Source organism: Chelonia mydas, chromosome 11, assembly GCF_015237465.2.
Source record: "Chelonia mydas isolate rCheMyd1 chromosome 11, rCheMyd1.pri.v2, whole genome shotgun sequence".
Classification (NCBI taxonomy): Eukaryota; Metazoa; Chordata; order Testudines; family Cheloniidae; genus Chelonia; species Chelonia mydas.
The window spans coordinates 76,764,068-76,780,031 of NC_051251.2; the positions used below are offsets into that span (position 1 = coordinate 76,764,068).

The window sequence follows — 15,964 nt, forward strand, 5'->3', positions numbered from 1 at the left end:
TACTGTTGAAACCACTTGGGTCATTAAACAATGCCATCCAGGCATCTGCTACAACAGTAGTAGATCTCTGTCCAGCAATGGAAGCTACACTTGGATCAATCAGAGAGATATCCATTGAAAACGTACTGAACGACTCAAAGACTTCAGTTCAGAAGTTGACTAATTATGGCACTTATATTAACTCCTTAAATGAAGAAGACAAGAAGTATTTGTTAAGCCAGCTGAAAAAGTAAAGTACACTGACTTGATTCTTACATCTCTACAACAACAACTTTTGGATTCCATGAACCTCTACGTAGCTTTTACAGATCCCTGTCTTACAAAACACCGACAGTTGAGTGGAGTGAGGCACTACCAGCAATGGGGCTGCCATGTGATCAGCACAGAATAGAGAATTTGAACTCGAGTGGAATATCATACGACAAACGAATGTAGATTTGATTTCAACTTCTTCTTTATCATCACTAATGGTTCGACCCAATTTTTGTGCTGTTTCCTGGGATGAAAGAAGTGGGAATTCATCTCTTTCTACTCCCAGTCACAACAGCTACAGTTGAGCGTTCTTTTTCCTCATTGACTAGAATTTTGTGTTCTGAAAGATGTCGCCTTCTGCCTGATCATGAGCATATCATGAAGGACTGGGAGTACCTGACACATGAGAAGCCACGAAAAATGAATGCACTGCATTCGAGAAATGCATTAACAGAATTGTGCAAAATTACAACAAGGGACCAAGAAGGATGTAGATATAGTGCATCATAGTAGGCTTGTATAGACAACTTTAATTTGTGTGATGATTTAAAAACATGAGTTAAATCTAATAAAATGGTCATGAAACATTTTTCCATTTTTACTTTGGTGCCATACAGCCCGCCTTTGCCCTAACCATCTCACCCCTCATTGGTCCTCACCCCTTCCCCTGTATTTTTAAACACCCCCCCCCATAATCTCAATTTCTGTGGAAAACACTACAGTGAAATATATTTTCTGTGCGATACGTGTTAATATGACATTCTGTCAAATGCACTATTCAGCATCAATTACCCTGCTATTTACATTAGGAGGATATTTTTTTTTATTTTGCTAGGCTGCTTTGCTGGCTCATTTGTTTGTGGGAGAATCCTAACCCTCTAAAGAGCTATTCACCTCACTGAAAACACCACATCAGTTTTGCAATCGAACTCTTTGCCTCCCCACCATGGTTTGTCTGAGTTTGAGATCCTCAGTAGCAACAGTTATAATCATCCTATGCCATGTTTTATGGATATCATGAGCACTTTACCAACTGCAGGCTCAGGTATGGCTGTAAAGCTTGAGCAATGGTGTGGAAGAGGAGAAGGTCGCACATTTTCAGGCAGTGGTGGTAGGAGCGGTGTTTGTGCTGGTGGAAGCCGGGGAAGCTCTGGGGCCACCAGGAGTGAGGGTTGCCCTCACCAGTACAGAATGGGTGTAGCAGCATACACTCCACACAGTGCCTGGCTCCTCTGGGGTGCTAAGAACAGCTGGCAGGGCCATCTGCCCCTCCCCGTCTGCCATCAGGGTATTTAGGCAACAGCAACATTATAGCTTGCACATGCATGGGAGTGTTTGGGGGAGGGAAAGGGCATTTTGGCCCTCTTCTCACCTCCACCACCACTAATGTCTCTGTGTGATGGCATCCATATTTTGACCCTGTAATAAATAGATAGGAACTGCTTCTGCCAGGAAAATTTTCAAGTGAGCATAGATGGCCCTCAGTAAGGGAAATAGGAAATGAAAAATACTTCTCTCTCCTTTCTACCCAGCCCCCGCAAGAATAAAATATACCTGCATGGAGACAAACCCATCTGGCTTATCTTTACCCTACAGACTTCAAAATCTCTTTCTGAACAAGCCCTTGCATCCCCAATGAGACATTACCCCAGGAGCTGGCTGGAATCTGCGCTCCCTTTGATCAGAAACCTCTCTCAGTCAAGGCCACAGGACAAGTGCCTTGCTGCCTTCGCCTGCCTGCCGAGCTGATGAACTGTAATGGTCAGAGATCGCACCAGCCTAGACGTATATTGAACGCGAACCCGAAGGAAATCCACGTTTGGAAGCTGAAGACTTTATACTTCCATCCCACACCACTGTCAAGTTTTAGCAAATTAGGACAAGTCAGCAAATAAGAACAACCTTATGTTCTTGGCGGTGATGGGGGACTTCAGCTACTCAGGCATCTGTTGGGAAAATAACACAGCAGGGCACAGATTATCCAACAAGTTTTTGGAATGTATTGGAGACAGTTTTTTGTTTCAGAAGGTGGAGAACGCTACTAGGGGAGAGGCTCTTCTAGATTTGATTTTGACAAATAGGGAGGAACTGCTCGAGAATTTGAAAGTGGAAGGCAGGTTGGGTGAAAGTGATCATGAAATGATAGTGTTCATGATTCTAAGGAATGGTAGGAGGGAGAACAGCACAATAAAGACATTGGATTTCAAGAAGGCAGACTTTAGCAAACTCAGGGAGTTGGTAGGTAAGATCCCATGGGAAGCAAGTCTAAGGGGAAAAACAATTGAAGACAGTTGGCAGTTTTTCAAAGAGACTTTATTAAGGGCACAAGAGCAAACTATCCCACGGCATAGGAAAGACAGGAAGTATGGGAAGAGACCACCCTGGCTTAACCAGGAGATCTTCAATGATCTAAAAATCAAAAAAGAGTCCTACAAAAAGTGGAAACTAAGTCAAATTACAGAGGATGACTATAAACTAATAACACAAGTATGTAGGGACAAAATTAGAAAGGCCAAGGCACAAAACAAGATCAAACTAGCTAGAGACATAAAGGGTAACAAGAAAACAGTCTACAAATACATTAGAAGCAAGAGGAAGACCAAGGACAGGGTAGGCCCATTAATCAATAAGGTGGGAAAAACAATAACAGAAAATGTGGAAATGGCAGAGGTGCTTAATGCCTTCTTTGTTCCGGTTTTCACCAAGAAGGTTGGTGGTGTTTGGACATCTAACATAGCGAATGCCAGTGAAAATGAGCTAGGATTAGAGACTAAAATAGGAAAAGAACAAATAGAAAATTACTTAGACAAATTACATGTCTTCAAGTCAAGAGGGCTTGATGAAATGCATCCTAGAATACTCAAGGAGCTGACTGAGGAGATGTCTGAGCCATTAGCCATTATCTTTGAAAAGTCATGGAAGATGGGAGAGATTCCAGAAGACTGGAAAAGGGCAAATATAGTGCCAATCTATAAAGAGGGAAATAAGGACAACCCAGGGAATTACAGACCAGTCAGCTTAACTTCTGTACCTGGAAAGATAATGGAGCAAATAATTAAGCAATCAGTTTGCAAACATCTAGAAGAAACTAAGGTGATAAGTAACAGTCAGCATGGATTTGTCAAGAACAAATCATGTTAAACCAACCTGATAGCTTTCTTTGACAGGGTAACAAGCCTCGTGTATAGGGGGAAAGTGGTAGACGTGGTATATCTTGACTTTAGTAAAGCTTTTGATACTGTCTCACATTCCCTTCTCAGAGATAAATGAAGGAAATGCAACCTAGATGGAGCTACTATAAGGTGGGTGCAAAACTGGTTGGAAAACCATTCCCAGAGAGTAGTTATCAGTGGTTCACAGTCATGCTGGAAGGGCATAACACCTGGGGTCCCACAGGGATCAATTCTGGGTCCAGTTCCGTTCAATATCTTCATCAATTATTTAGATCATGGCATAGAGAGTACACTTATAAAGTTTGTGGATGGTACCAAGCTGGGAGGGATTGCAAGTGCTTTGGAGGATAGGATTACACTTGAAAATGATCTGGACTAACTGGAGAATGGTCTGAAGTAAACAGGATGGAATTCAATAAGGACAAATGCAAAGTACTCCATTTAGGAAGGAACAATCATTTGCACACATACAAAATGGGAAATGACTGCCTAGGAAGGAGTACTGTGGAAAGGGATTTTGGGGTCATAGTGCATCACAAGCTAAATATGAGTCAACAGTGTAACGCTGATGCAAAAAAAGCTAACATCATTCTGGGATGTATTAGCAAGAGTGTTGTAAGCAAGACACGAGAAGTAATTCTTTCGCTCTGCTCTGCACTGATTAGGCTTCAACTGGAGTATTGTGCCCAATTCTGGGCGCCACATTTCAGGAAAGATGTGGACAAATTGGAGAAAGTCCAGAGAAGAGCAACAAAAATGATGCTCCCCAGCCCTGATCTGGCCCTGTGGGCAGGGGCAGCGCGTGGAGCCCCCTGGCCACCCCTAAACCTGGGAGCTGGACATGCCGTCTGCTTCCCAGGCACAGCGCCACCAACCGGACAGTCAATGGCCCAGTGAGCAGTACTGACTGGCGCCACCAGGAGCCCTTTTCGACTGGGTGTTCCAGTCAAAACTGGACACCTGGTCACCCTAGGCTCTTACTACAGCCTGGCTCTGACTTCTGGCCTGGCCTTGTGGGGAAGAGCTGTAGCAGGGGCCAGAGCCATGGGGAAAGAGGAAGGCAGGTGGCAGGGGTTGGGGGGAAGAGGAGGGGCAGGGGATGTGGACACTGAGGGGCTCTTGCATGTGTCCTGTTTTGCCTTTTGAACAGGTGGTCAGCCTAGTTCAGAGCCCAGCTACTGGTTCAGGCCGTACAGGCGAAGTAGGGGCTCCAGCTGGGGACTTGGTGCTGAGCAGCTCAGCAGCATCAGGACGTAGGTGGTTGTGAGCATGCCCACTCTCAAATTTAGGGGACTTTACAGCTGAAATGCTTGCAGGGTTAGGATGCAGTGAGCAGGGGCTCTGAGGATCTAAACTTTGGTCTTGGGTGGCTAAGGTGGCCTTTAGGCACCTAAATCCCTTTGATTCCTTTGTTGACCAGCTTAGGTGCTTCTGACAATCCCTGTAGGCCCCTGTCCGCATATGTAGGTGCCTACATATATTTATGGACCTGGCCCTAGATGCTATTGTAAACAGTTTCCATAATATTAAGAAAAAACAGAAGTATTTGCTATATAACCATTTAGTTTAACTATTGAAAAGTTAAAGTTTTTGTGGTCGCAAAAGGGGCACTGCCAACTTTAATCAGATGCAGCCAAAATTTCTTTTTTCCTACTGTTGGTTTCAAGAAGGAGGCATGGTAGATACGCTGGAGGGTAGGGATAGGATACAGAGGGACCTAGACAAATTAGAGGATTGGGCCAAAAGAAATCTGATGAGGTTCAACAAAGGCAAGTGCAGAGTCCTGCACTAAGGACGGAAGAATCCCATGCACCGCTACAGACTAGGGACTGAGTGGCTAGGCAGCAGTTCTGCAGAAAAGGACCCAGGGGTTACAGTGGATGAGAAGCTGGATATGAGTCAACAGTGTGCCCTTGTTGCCAAGAAGGCTAATGGCATTTGGGGCTCCATAAGTAGGGACACTGCCAGCAGATCGAGGGACATGATCGTTCCCCTCGATTCGACATTGGTGAGGCCTCATCTGGAGTTCTGTGTCCAGTTTTGGGCCCCACACTACAAGAAGGATGTGGAAAAATTGGAAAGAGTCCAGTGGAGGGCAACAAAAATGATTAGGGGACTGGAACACATGATTTATGAGGAGAGGCTGAGGGAACTGGGATTGTTTAGTCTGCGGAAGAGAAGAATGAGGGGGGATTTGATAGCTGCTTTCAACTACCTGAAAGGGGGTTCCAAAGAGGATGGCTCTAGACTGTTCTCAGTGGTAGCAGATGAGAGAACGAGGAGAAATGGTCTCAAGTTGTAGTGGGGGAGGTTTAGGTTGGATATTAAGAAAAACTTTTTCACTAGGAGGGTGGTGAAGTACTGGAACGGGTTACCTAGGGAGGTGGTGGAATCTCCTTCCTTTGAGGTTTTTAAGGTCAGGCTTGACAAAGCCCTGGCTGGGATGATTTAGTTGGGGATTGGTCCTGCTTTGAGCAGGGGGTTGGACTAGATGACCTCCTGAGGTCCCTTCCAACCCTGATATTCTATGATTCTATGAAAATGTTCTGGCCCAAAAGAATAATGCAATCTCTGGTTACAGAAACAAGAGAATCTCGACTAGATGTAGAGAGGTTATTTTATCTTTGTCTTTGGCACTGAGGTAACCACTCCAGGCATACTGTGTGCAGTTCTGATGTCCACAGTTCAAGAAGGATGTTGATAAATTGGAGAGGGTTCAGAGAAGAGCCAAGAGAATAATTAAAGGATTAGAAAGCTGCCTTATAGAGGAGGAAATGGTGTCACAGAAGCAGTATGATTCTAGGATAGAAGCCCCTCATGCTGTCCCCACTTTGAGAGCCCCAAGAAAGATGTTGTGGGGTTTGGGAGGGATGGAATTCCTCATCCCTCAGGGAGATAAGGGCACGGTGATGGCCCATGCTCGTTCCCAGCCAGCCTCTTCCTCACGCCTGGGAAATGCTCTCCACGGTGGTGGGTTTTGTGGGCTTACCTGTAGAAAGGCAGGGTGAGGAAGGGACACTTCACTATTAAAAAAGCTCTGTAACAGTAACCCCTGGAGTGAGCAGCGACTGACCTCTGCCATGGGACAAGGGTATAACCTTTGGTAACCCTAATCCAGATCATGTGACTGGGGCTAGGCTGTAAAATTTCAGTTTCTTGCCAGCTGCTGCCCCCTCCGCATGCTTCCTGCCTGGTCCCCCTTCAAATTGAGGGATTCAGGAAGCATGCGGAGCGGGCAGCAGCACTCCCTCATTCCCCTGAAAGCAGGTGACATGACAGAGAAACCAGAGGGAGTGAAACCCTTCAATCCGCATGTGGCAGGGACATGGGAGAGCTGCAGTCCAGTGCTGCGGGAACATGAAGGGGACACCCTGATAGGCAAAGACATTCAGTAATTCTAAGAATACTGTGGTCAACATAAGGGAAAGGCAGAAAATAAGGGAAAGGCCAGTTGGGAAAGGCACAAAACTTGCCACCAGATCAGACAATTGAGTATCATGTTACAGACCTACATGACAACACTAAGTCACGTGAATCTGAACAGTAAATAAATGGACCAATTAGAGACAGAATTACTTGTAATATAACCAGGTCAAAGCAATCACATGATGCCGTGGGGTGCAGTGTAATGCATTCAATAAAGGAACCATTTTACAAGCATATGTCACTCTTGGCACATACTGCAAAAAAATACTAAAGCAAAATACATTCTTGAACATACAGCTGAAGGACAAATCTATGCTGATGATGATGCAGGCAGAGCTCTTGGCTGAGGCTCTTAATAAATATACAAAGCAAATATCTGGTTGGTGATAGTAGAAGTAAATGAACAAAAAATTAATCTCAAAATAGATACTGGACCTGACTGCACTGTAAATTACAGGAGCTTACAGAAGGGTTAATTACTCACCATAACGGCCACTCTTGATCTGGTCTTATCCAAACATTACTCCATTGCTGGTCTCTCTAACAGGCCACCCATCTTGTCAAATAGCTCTGCCCCTCCCTCACTGAATCCCACACTGGAATCTGCAGCCACCTTTGTCTCCCTCCTTAAATGCTTCCCCCAACCTCTCATTCCTCTTTACATGGAATCTTGCCAACATCTTCAGAAGTTGACTTAATCCAACATGACCTCCCACTCCCTGCTACCCCTCAACATGCACTCCTCCTCGCCTGTCATTGACACTGAGAATTCCTGCCTGGTCTCCTCCTTCCATATTCCCCTCCCAGACCCAGGGATAAAACCCACGATTCCTGATTTCCAATATTCTCTGACTGTCTGTCTAATAGTTATGTGACCCACGGGGTTAAGTCCCTCTCTTGTGGCTGGATGACATAAAGAATAGCAACTCAGGTGACAGAGGTCTATGCTAGGTATCTGAAGAACCAGTTGTCAACCCATGTTGATGAGCCACGTGGGAGGAGATCCTTGTGGCTGCATGAAATAGTTTGTTTTTCCCAGTTGTTGGTTTATTTTAATGGTTTATTGAATTCACACCATGAGAAAACATCCCTTAAAGCAGGCTTTCTTGTTAAAATCTCTATACACTATCAATTATGGTGACATGTAACAAAATACAGGTGTTCCATGTTTTGATAATTTTTCACACATTTTGATTGTGGGTGACACACTGACAGATCTGAGGCTGACAGGGTGCGGTAAAGGATAGTGTTTTCAGATGAGGATGCTGCTGCATGTTTGTATGTGACAGAAAAGAAGGCAGAGGAGAGGTTTAGGGACGTGACAATACATCTGATCTCCAAAGGTATTTAGGTGCTTGATTCCCACTGATTTCAGTGGTAGTTACAGAATAACTGAGAATCTGGGCCAGGGAGATCAACATCTGAGGGGGGTTGGGCAAGGGGAACAGGTTGAGGGATTGAAACTGGAGAGTAAATGAGTTACACAGAGCTGGTGACTGGGGTAACAGAAGCGATGGGAAAGGGTAGTGAAAGAGGTGGAAATGAGGGTTGAAAAGGGCTGAAAATGGAGGGATCTTGTCAAATTTCTTGGGAAAAAATCACGAGGCCCTGGGTGGAGAGAGAGAAGGATCGAACTACAAGAGAAGGCTTGAGAAGGTAGTCAAAGATGGTAAATAGGTGATGTGAATTGTAGGCATAGGACTCAAGGACGGAAGCTGTAGTTTTTTTGCAAGAAACATAGAGGTGAAGGGGAACAGGAATGTGTGATGTGAGCAGGGGTCAGGAACAGCACTGCAGTGAGAAAGGGGGTCAGAGAAATAAAGGGTTGCAGGGCGGTAAAGTTGAGGAATTTGACTACAGAATCAATGAAAGGGCAAGGAAAGGGGGGTGCTTAAAGCTGAAAGAGATTGGGGATGGTAGTGAATTGGAGGGCATGGAAAGGCCAGGTGAAAGGCAGAAATGCAGGGCCTGGCAGACTGTTACAGGTAATCAGATGGTGACTGGAAACTAGTTTGTAAGAGGTTTGAGAATAAGTAGAGCTCAGTGAAGATAAGGAAATGGCCTCATTGGTGTATGGGAGACTTGATGGTCAAACAAGAAGGTGAAGGCAAGAAAATGGAAGGCTAAAAGGTTGGACAGGTTGTCAACTCAAAAGGTGAAGTCGCCAAGATAGATTCTGAAGAGAGGAAGAGCCAGATGTCAAAATCAGAAAGGAAGGAGTCAGAGAGTTGATAGATATCAACAAACTTGGTATTATCCAAAAGTTTCATTAGCAAGCAACTGCATATATAGTGGCATCAAAATGGCAAATTTGTATTCATTGCTAAAAACAGAATTAATTTCCATAAGTGGATCATCTAAAAAAGAAATCTTTTACATTTTCTTGAGGTTTCATCGGAGTCAGTTTTAGAAGGAAGATGTGTGAGAATCCCTTTATAAATGTTCCAGCAAGGATAAGGGAGTATGATGGAAAACAAAGGGTGCTTTTATATTTCACTGTTTGCAGTGTTGTTGAAACTGTGTTGGTCTCCGCGTATTAGAGAGACAAGGTGGGGGAGGTAATATCTTGTATTGGACCAATTTCTATTGGTAAAAGCAACAAGCTTTCGAGGTTACAGAGAGCTCTCCTTCGGGTCTGGGAAAGGTTCTTCAAGTGTGACAGCTAAACACAAGATGGAACAGAGAAGGAGTTACCACATGTTGCAAGAGACCATTCAGGGTGAAGTGGGCAGTTATAACTCTACAGTCATAGGATGAAGGAGGGCTAGTAGTTTACAGATTGTTGCAATGAGTCATAAATCCAGTGTCTTTATTAAGTCCATGATATTTGGTGGCTAGCAGAGTTATGTTTTACTAGAAAATTCATGACCAGATCCAGTATGAACTACTTCAGGGTAACTGCAATCAGTTAATTTGCAGTTAAAAACTGGTGAAAACAAGCCCTCAAGTCAAGCCTACACAGTTCTTGTACTGATACAACTATTTGGGTTCAAGGTGTGATTTTTTTTTAATCCCAAGAGTTATACCTGTACAATCCCTAGTTAGACACAGTTAGATCAGTATAGTTTATTTCCCTTCCCATATGGGAAGAGCTATACCAAGAAAACACTCCGTTATCCCAGTATAACTCCACACTGGGAGTTGTATCCTTTAATTATTGTTAAAGGATACAGCTTTTGTTCAGACCAGCCCTTAGAGAGTGAAATCCTCCCATGTGTGCAGGGCTAGGAATATTAGCAGTCTGTAGTATATTCCTGTGGGAGCATGAAAGAGACTGAAAACGACTAGACAAAGTCACTCAGAAACCTCAAGGGTATGATGATCCATACAAGAATGGCACTTGGGAAAGGCTCGTTTTCTTTACAAGAAACTAGCTGCCATCTGAGACCACTGACCATTATGCTACAGATCAACATAATAAAGCTAAGGCCAGGTCTACACTAGAAATTCTTGCTCACATAGCTATCTTGGTCAGGGGTATGATGAGATGTGATTTATGTGATCAGTGTAGCTGTGCCAGCAGGAGCCTGTAGTATGGATACCAGCAAAGCTGCATCCGCAGTAGGAGCAGTGCAGTATACTGGTCTAGCTGGTACTGCTGGTACAGCGTAGCACTCATAGCATAGACCTGGCCTGAACCAGCTGGATCTGGACAGTTAACTGGTGCAATGACCTAGAGAGTCAATTATTTATGGTATAACAGAGCAAGGTCAAAGCAAAGTTATTGCAAGTAAGGGTCTTGATTTTGGAACGAACAATGGCTAAAATGCTTGCTGATGAAAGTTACATGGCCCATATTTCAGCTGGAGGCCTCCCCCTATTTGGGGGAACAGTGTCTCCCAGTTGCTACCAAGAAAGATGCCTGGACCCTTTTCTTTTACCCAGATGGTGCAGGATGAGGGGCTCACTCCCCTCAGGGGGCAAACAACTTAATTAGTTTTAGGAGAGAGAGGGTGACTGGTTTGAGAGAGGGTGACAAATTTACGACTGGGAATGTACGATGTGGTTGCTTGCAATGATCAGTATCAGCAGGGTTAGTAGGCCTAGAGCTCCCTTCCAGTTTGTCTTATGTTCCTAAAAACTCATGCTTCAGCTGGCCACCTGCTGGGGACAGGGAGGGGATTCCCCATCCCCTACCTATTTTGATTCTGTCCCTTTACTCTGACGCATCAGAGAGGGATGCAGCTGGATGGGGAGGGCCAGGGGCTGAGGTGGCTCTGAGCGCTCGCTCTCTCTGGCAGGTGCTTGGCTGGTTCGTCCCGGTTCGCTTGCTCAAGGTCCGCCTGATACAGGGGGCGAGGACGGGCTCTTCCCCCAGGTCAGGTGGCCGGTGACCCCGGGGGTTTGCAACGTGCTCTGCAGCGTGGGGGTCTCTCATTGCCCGGCCAGTGCAGGGCCTGGGTCTCCCCAGGGACACGGAATCCCGCCGCCTCTTGCTCTGCGCTCCCGGGTCAGTGCGCGAGGGCAGCCCGCGGGCGCACCCCTGCCCTGGGGCGCTCAGGTGCGCGGACCGGGGGATGCTGCGGTCGCTGCCGGCCCGACACGCGAGGGCGGTTTGCGGGAGAGCCCCGGGCCGCCCCAGGGAAGTTTCGGCGAGCAGCGGGAGAGCGGCAGCGCGGGGGCTACCGGGCGGAGAGGCCCCGCCAGGCCGCCGTGCGCGGGGAGGCGACCCCCCCCCGCAACCCCGCACCGCAAACCCCGCGCCGCGGGAGCTGCACGCCGGGCGCCCGGGCCACGCAGCGCCAACCCGCCGCCGCCCACGGAGCGGCCCCGGCTCCAGACACCAGCGACCCTGCGGCGGCGGCTGGAGTCCCGTGGCGAGCGGCGCCCGCGCGCCCCTGCACCTGCCGCCCAGCCCCCCTCGCGCGAGGGCACGCGCCACGCTGCGGATCCTCGCCGCCCCGGGCGGGAGGGGAGCAGAGGCGCGTGCACGGCGCCGCACCTCCCACCAATCAGCGGCCGGGGTCGTGCCTCTGACTCCGCCCCCGCGGGGCCGCCCGGCGGCCTCTCTGTCTTCGTCACGCGCGCCAAGGCCCGCCCCTCGCCTCCTGCGGCCCCTTCAGCCCGCGGCCCCGGCTGGCGCGAGAGGCGCATGAACGCGTCGGCGGGCTCGCGCCTGCAGGGGCCGTGCAGCAGCGCGCGTGCGCGCGGGGCCGGTCGGCCTGAGCCGAGCAGCGCCGTTGCCCGCCGCCGCCCGCGCTCAGTGTCGGCTGAGGGGAGCGCGAGGCGGCCGCCGCCCGCTGGTCAGCGCGGAGCGGGGGGAGCCGTAGGACCCGCGGCCAGGTGAGGGGCGGCCCTGGCGGGGCTCGCTGCGGCTCTCCCGGCACCCCCTGAACCCGCGCCGGGAGGGACCGCCCCGCCGGGACCTGTCCAGGTCCTGACGCTCCGTCCCCGGGCTGCGCCCGCCCGCCCGCCCGCCCGCCGCCGGCCTGGCGGGCGCTGAGGGCACGGAGGCTGCGGAGCGCTCGGGGCGGGGGTCCCGGCGGCGGGGCGCGCGCTGGGCCTGCGGCGGGGGCCGGCGCGCGGCGGCAGGTGCGGGGCGCCGCGGCGGGGGCCGGCCCCGGGGCAGGGCGACGTCCCGTTTCGCTGGACCCGCGGCGGGTGGCGGGACCCCCGCAGCCGGCCCGTGCGGCCCCGCCGGGGCGGGGGGACTCGGGTCCGGCGTTACAAGCCCGCGGCGGCCGCCGCTGGCCCCCCCCCCCCGGCTCCCCTCGCCCGGGCGCGGTGTCCGGGGAGCGGGGCTGGCTGGATGCAGAGGCGCCGAGGAAGCCGCCTGCATCCCTGGCATATTTGGGGCGGGCGAGGCTGCGAATTGCTCAATCCGCAGCGCAAGTTTGCTGGGGCGTGCTGCGTGCCGGATACCGCGCTGGGGGGACGGTGTCGGTTTGGGTCCTTCTCTCTCCCTGCAGGGAGTTCAGACAAGATTAGGCCTAAAGACCGCTGATGATGTTCAGTCAATATGCGTGAGGGATCGCTAGCCGGCTTTACTGGGACTGTGGGCAGATGCACGGAAGACTGTTCGTAGTGTCCGTTTCTAGCTACCTAAAGTCCCTCGCATCTGTCTTTGTGCTGTGCTAGTTAAAACGCAACGTGTATTTTGTTCTGGCAATTTATATCCTAGGTAATTGCCTTTAAAATCAATTGTGTAAGTCTACTCACTTCTCTCCACTCAACATATTGATAGCTAAAGCTAGAGGTTTTGGTTTCTTGATACTTAACTAAAATGCGGTTTAGGAACCTAACATGCAAACATACCAATGCCTCTGTTTTGGGATTAGAAAATAGTATCATTCAGTCACATTTATAACACTGATTCAAATACAAAGGATCAAAATGGGTTTAAAGCATTCCATGTTCACTAAAATTACCTTTTAAAATTCATCTTTTTAAAAAAGTTGATGAAACACTATAAAAACTGACCAGGATCATCTGATCTTTAAATGTAGTTCATTGATGTGTGAGTACAATATTTTCATGCTTAATCTTCTACGGTGCAATGGTCTTAAGGAGTGGGTAAGGTGAGGGGATTCCACTTTAAAATGTATTTTTTTCAGCAGTTCGCTCTTGCATTTCCTAACTGTAGATTTATTTAGAGTTGTTTATGCATAGGCACTGTCAACAAAACTTTTGTCTTTCATGGGTACTTAAAAAGTCCCCCCACGAAAGACAAAAGTTTTGCCGACTCAACTGGCAGTGCGAACGGGGCTTTGTCGGCAGGAGCGCTCTCCTGCCGACAAAGCTAATGTTGCTCGTCGGGCTGAAAGTATTTTGTTGGCAAAAATGCCGACAAAGTACCGAAAAAGAGCGTTTACGCACGCTGACTTTTAGCAACAAGGATGTGTCGACACAGCCTTGTCACTAAAAGCTGCGTGGCATAGACAAGCCCTCAGAGTGGTATTACTCTAACAAACTCAAGTTCAAGAAACTAATAGAATTGAGGGGTCCTGTCTGTAAAGAGCAACAATTAGAGAGGGATTGGGGGGCTGACCGAAGAAGATGCAGGCACACACATACATCTCAACCAGCAGACAATAGTGATGTAAAGAGAAGCACAATTCCCTGTAGAGTAGTTGGTGATGGGGGCATGTGGTTTAACTAATTACAGAACTGAAAACCTGGACTACCAAGAAGGATTTATGCTATGCAATTTGAAATGCGTTTAAGGTATTTGAGCACTGGGCTAAATGAAATAAATTCCTTAAATTACTTGTAATTTCAGAATTTCATTGGTGTATAGAATATTTCTTTTGGAGTGGCCCACAGGGGGTGAGAGCATCACAACATTTTAGTTATTAACAAATATATGTTCTCCTGGTGGCTGAGATAGTTGTACCTAAATGCTTAATTACACTTGTGCATAGCTAATGGTCAAAGAACCCTTAAGTTTCTACTTTTCCAGTTCTGTAATCTAAAAATTCTAAAATAGTTTAGTGCTGCAAATTCAGTTTACTATGTGGTTTGAATGTCAGCTGATGTAAGAAACTATATAAAATCTTTGGAGAAAATTAAATAACCCAACAAAGTACCATGGCGAAGGAGGAAAAGAAAGTCTTTTTATTATAAGTCCACCATATCCTGCTTTTTTATTACTGTTAAGTATGTTTTTTAGAACTAACTTCACCTAAATTAGGAATTCATTGTCACACTGAGTGCTCTGAATTTGTGATGTCTCAGGATAACTGAAGTGTGCCACCAGCAGGCTGCTCCATATTGGCTTCCAGCTGCATAGATTTGCTTTATATATTACAAATGATAGTCCACAAACCTTAAGGACACTCCTTACTAAAAAAGGGAATAAAGTCTATTCTAACTAGCATCAGCTTATTAATTTTTTCATTTGATTTCTGAAATATTGTGGTTAAGGAAATGAATTACGCTGGTATGTTAACATGTTAGTGATACTTTTTTAAATGCTCAGTTATGAAAGAAGTTTACAGTGAGGTATATTTGTAGTCCTACCTAATATACATGGTGGTATTCTAGAATTATTAATTGCTTAATGTAATTGCTCTTCTTTACACCCTTACAGAAGAGTTTTATGTTCTGAACTAGCATGTTTTCAAAGTAAATATAGTGGTCTTGAAAAGATTAGCTTGTAAGCTTTTTTGGACAGGGAGAGTGAAATGTATGGAGCTGGCTGTAACACTTAACAAATATCAGCTATTACTAGACAGTAGAGCGTTCTGTTTCTTTGCAAATTAAGTATGGCAGATGGAAAACAAACTTCCCCATTCTCTCCAATTTACATTGTAATTCTGTCGTAGAGATTTCTAGGAACGCTTACGGTGCAGAGGGCAAATTAGTCATCTTGGACAGTCATTGATTGCCCTCTTAGGCCTTGTCTACACTACAGGGGATATTCGATCTAAGTTATGCAATTTTAGTTACGTGAATAGCGTAACTCAAATTGATGTAGCTTAGATCTACTTACTGTGGGGTCCACACTACGTGATGTCGACAGGAGATGCTCTCCTGTTGACTCCCCCATCTCTTCTCAATCCGGTGGAGTACAGAAGTCGATGGGAGAGCGATCTGCAGTTGATTTAGTAGGTCTTCACTAGACACACTAAATCGACTGCCGATGCATCGATCACTGCTTGTCGATCCTCTGATAGGTGTAGACAAGCCCTTAGACATCAGCAAGGGGCCTGACACAAAATGTTTAATAAATACCAATCTGGGCGGATAAAAAAGATTTTAAAAACATCTCATTTTTAATTTAAAAATTGTTTGCTTCAGTTTTTAAATTAAAGCAGATTTTTATTTGCATGTTGCTAGTTCTTTACTTTCTTCCCATTTTGTAGTCTTAAATTGCTAAACTGGGCTTTGTATATTAATTCCCTAGAATTTCATATTTTCCATGGAGGTATTTTCTACAAGAAGTATCACATTTAAAATGTTCATTATGCTGGAAAAGAAGTTCAGAGCCTCATTAACATAGTTATTATGAGAACAATTGCAAAGTAGATAAAATAGCCCATGCTGTATTTTCAGTCAGCATTGCCTGCTGATATATCAGGCTTCTACAAATCAAGAAGGTTGAATTGCATCATCCAGGCTATGCTTCATCTGAGGTTGAAGTCAGTGGGCCTTGTGCTACTAGTTCTAGTTCT

The 15,964-nt window shown here is 46.9% G+C and overlaps 1 protein-coding gene across 4 annotated transcripts in view; it reads left to right on the plus strand.

Annotated features, from left to right (window-relative positions):
- The first annotated feature begins 11,973 nt into the window (after positions 1-11,973).
- ADARB1 (adenosine deaminase RNA specific B1) overlaps positions 11,974-15,964 on the plus strand; it is a 251,278-nt gene continuing 247,287 nt past the window's right edge. For all 4 annotated transcript variants that reach the window (XM_037912791.2, XM_037912790.2, XM_043525846.1 and 1 more), the window contains exon 1: positions 11,974-12,134. The gene's annotated coding sequence lies outside the window, so the exon portion shown is untranslated. The remainder of the gene's footprint in view (positions 12,135-15,964) is intronic.